This window comes from Oncorhynchus gorbuscha, unplaced genomic scaffold, assembly GCF_021184085.1.
Source record: "Oncorhynchus gorbuscha isolate QuinsamMale2020 ecotype Even-year unplaced genomic scaffold, OgorEven_v1.0 Un_scaffold_2652, whole genome shotgun sequence".
Classification (NCBI taxonomy): Eukaryota; Metazoa; Chordata; class Actinopteri; order Salmoniformes; family Salmonidae; genus Oncorhynchus; species Oncorhynchus gorbuscha.
The window spans coordinates 66156-69904 of record NW_025747106.1 but is presented as its reverse complement, the minus strand read 5'-3'; the positions used below and the strand labels follow the sequence as shown (position 1 = coordinate 69904).

General features: G+C 43.0%; 1 long non-coding RNA gene across 1 annotated transcript; it reads left to right on the top strand.

Moving 5' to 3' along the window:
* The first annotated feature begins 1395 nt into the window (after positions 1-1395).
* On the top strand, positions 1396-2840 carry LOC124026221. Its single transcript, XR_006837267.1, has 3 exons — positions 1396-1702; positions 2259-2377; positions 2485-2840. It is a non-coding gene; the product is annotated as an uncharacterized LOC124026221 (long non-coding RNA).
* The last annotated feature ends 909 nt before the right edge of the window (positions 2841-3749 follow it).

Here is a 3749-nt window from a genome sequence, read left to right as displayed (position 1 = left end):
AACGGTTTAAACTTTATACTTCTCTTACCTTGATTTTCTCGCCTTCGACCTCGACCAATCTCTCACGGAAATCGACACCGATGGTGGCTTCGGTTCGGTCGAGGAACTCACCGGAACAGAACCGGTAAGTGAGACAGGTCTTACCGACACCGGAGTCTCCGATCACGATGATCTTGAAGATCCGACACCGCCCGGAGGGCGAAGACACACTGGTGAAGGAGTTTGAGAACTCCAGGGATGATTCCATATCGCGTAAAAACTCTAATTAAAGAGTGAGATCTAGGCTTCTCCAACTACTCCCAACAAGCCAATATGTTATGTCGAGGTCTTTAACGTTATATAAACGTGGCAGAGAACTCCCTTGGCAAAGTTTATGGCAACTCACCGGCTATGCTGTAAACTCTCCCTGGTTGTCTGTGGAAGGAGCGGAGAGTTTAGAAACTCCCCTGCTGCAACTTCTTGGCCGGTGGCCACGTATCTGACAGCGCCGTAATAAATCTCGCGAGAAGAAGGGGGGAATCTATTCGCTGTCGATGGAACGCTATGTCATCAATATTGTGTCTCTAGACTTCTATAACCATAGATAGCCTTAATATGTCATCAATATTATGTCTCTAGACTTCTATAACCATAGATAGACTCAATATGTTACATTTACATTACATTTAAGTCATTTAGCAGACGCTCTTATCCAGAGCGACTTACAATTTGGTGCATTCACCTTATGACATCCAGTGGAACAGTCACTTTACAATAGATAGACTCAATATGTCATCAATATTATGTCTCTAGACTTCTATAACCATAGATAGACTCAATATGTCATCAATATTATGTCTCTAGACTTCTATAACCATAGATAACTCAATATGTCATCAATATTGTGTCTCTAGACTTCTATAACCATAGATAGCCTCAATATGTCATCAATATTATGTCTCTAGACTTCTATAACCATAGATAGACTCAATATGTCATCAATATTATGTCTCTAGACTTCTATAACCATAGATAGACTCAATATGTCATCAATATTGTGTCTTCCCAATCTGGAACACTGACATTAGAAGGCACAAAGGGACCACGGCGGAGGAGGACATTAAACTGACTGACAGACTAACAGGTACAGTGCCTTGCGAAAGTATTCGGCCCCCTTGAACTTTGCGACCTTTTACCACATTTCAGGCTTCAAACATAAAGATATAAAACTGTATTTTTTTTGTGAAGAATCAACAACAAGTGGGACACAATCATGAAGTGGAACGACATTTATTGGATATTTCAAACTTTTTTAACAAATCAAAAACTGAAAAACTTCCAACAGGAAGCTGATGACAGAGCAGCAACATTTCACATAGAGTGTGCTAAAATATCTTCTGTTATTATTAGTGCATGACTTGGGGAAAGTCTGGGGTGTAGAAGCTAGAGGTCAGCTGCTAACCCGAGTGTCTTCTACAGAGGAGAGTGGTCAGGTCTATGTTCTAGGTGGTAGAGCATGAGAGAGAGACTAAGGTTGTGTGTAGAGAGCTGGACTGTGGGAATCCTGTAGCTGCATCTAGAGGACCTCTGATTGAAGATGGAAGAGGAGGAGTCAGACTAGGTTGTTGCTATGGAGATTAGTCTTCTATTAGACAGTGTGACATCATAGAAGGAGAACCTGGTGTCTGTAATGGTGGATATTATCGTCATGTGACCTGTTCAGGTAAGAGACTGGTCATATTGAACATCACATTACCATGTATCATGTTTTTAATAGCTGAAGAGGTTTGTCTTGATCTCTTGTATTGTTCCAGAAAGCCTGTGTTGTGTGGTCAACTGCATTACTACACAATGGACCCACACACTATCAACACAAGACAGGATCTAAAGGGCTGTGTCATCATTTAGATCATGTTAAAGGGAATTTTCTCAAATGTTCAACTTCATATTCATCATCAACATCAACATATGTGATAAATGGCACGTTTCTATATTTAGTAGTAAACCAGATTGAATATAAGCGTTTCCAATGACATCATCAACCAATTAGTAGAACATTAATGAGTGATTAGTAGGCCAATGCCTACACGTAATTGGTTAAAAATCACACGACGCACACTGATGATGTCATTGGAAACACTTATCTTCCTCTGTCTTGTTTACTACTAAACATAGAAACACCATTTTCATATATGTTGATGTTGCTGGAGAGGATGAATATGAAGTTGAAAACATCTGAAATTTGTCTTAAACTGTCTTTCACCTTTGATGATGATCAGTCCCCTCATCAAAGGTGTTTCTGTTTGCAGCCTCTCCTCTGCCAGCCTTCATCATCAGACACGTTGTAGTGCTGCTTATCCTACTGACAGCCATCACCACCTCCTACCTGTACTACAAGGTAAAGACATTCACTCAGATGTTACAAGTCATTTAAACTAGAGGGAGAGGGAGAGAATGGAGATACTAGAGAGTAAATGTCTGACTGTTGGTGCTGTGTCTCTCTAGCCCACCAGGAGGCAGAAGAGAGTGAACAGGGTGAGCAGCATGGATCTTTATGTCAATGCCATGGAGATGGTCTCTCTGAGCTCCAGAGCTGAAGCTGGACCGGGAGAGGAGAGAGCAGCCCAGGGGACGGAGTAGGAGGAGAATGAATCTGACCCTACATGCTGATCTTAGGTCAGTTTTGTGTTTTAAATTGATGGTCAGCAGTGGACAGTTTTTAAAATTTGGTGACAAACCTGAAGTGGTTCTAATTTTAATAACAAGTTCAGAATGAGTTTCTCTTTCTAGAACCTTGGAAGAAATCTAAAAGGAGTGACTGCAACCACCATTATTCATTTAGTTAGAAACATGGGGTTCTGGGTAACATGGGGTTCTGGGTAACATGGGGATTGGGTAACATGGGGTTCTGGGTAACATGGGGTAACATGGGGTTTGGGTAACATGGGGTTTGGGTAACATGGGGTAACATGGGGTTTGGGTAACATGGGGTTTGGGTAACATGGGGTTTGGGTAACATGGGGTTCTGGGTAACATGGGGTAACATGGGGTTTGGGTAACATGGGGTTTGGGTAACATGGGGTTTGGGTAACATGGGGTAACATGGGGTTTGGGTAACATGGGGTTTGGGTAACATGGGGTAACATGGGGTTTGGGTAACATGGGGTTCTGGGTAACATGGGGTTTGGGTAACATGGGGTTTGGGTAACATGGGGTTTGGGTAACATGGGGTAACATGGGGTTTGGGTAACATGGGGTTTGGGTTTGGGTAACATGGGGTTTGGGTAACATGGGGTAACATGGGGTTTGGGTAACATGGGGTTCTGGGTAACATGGGGTAACATGGGGTTTGGGTAACATGGGGTTTGGGTAACATGGGATTTGGGTAACATGGGGTAACATGGGGTTTGGGTAACATGGGGTAACATGGGGTTTGGGTAACATGGGGTTTGGGTAACATGGGGTAACATGGGGTTTGGGTAACATGGGGTTTGGGTAACATGGGATTTGGGTAACATGGGGTTTGGGTAACATGGGGTAACATGGGGTTTGGGTAACATGGGGTAACATGGGGTTGGGTAACATGGGGTAACATGGGGTTTGGGTAACATGGCGTTTTGGTAACATGGGATTTGGGTAACATGGCGTTTTGGTAACATGGGGTTTGGGTAACATGGCGTTTTGGTAACATGGGATTTGGGTAACATGGCGTTTTGGTAACATGGGGTTTTGGGTAACATGGCGTTTTGGTAACATGGGATTTGGGTAAC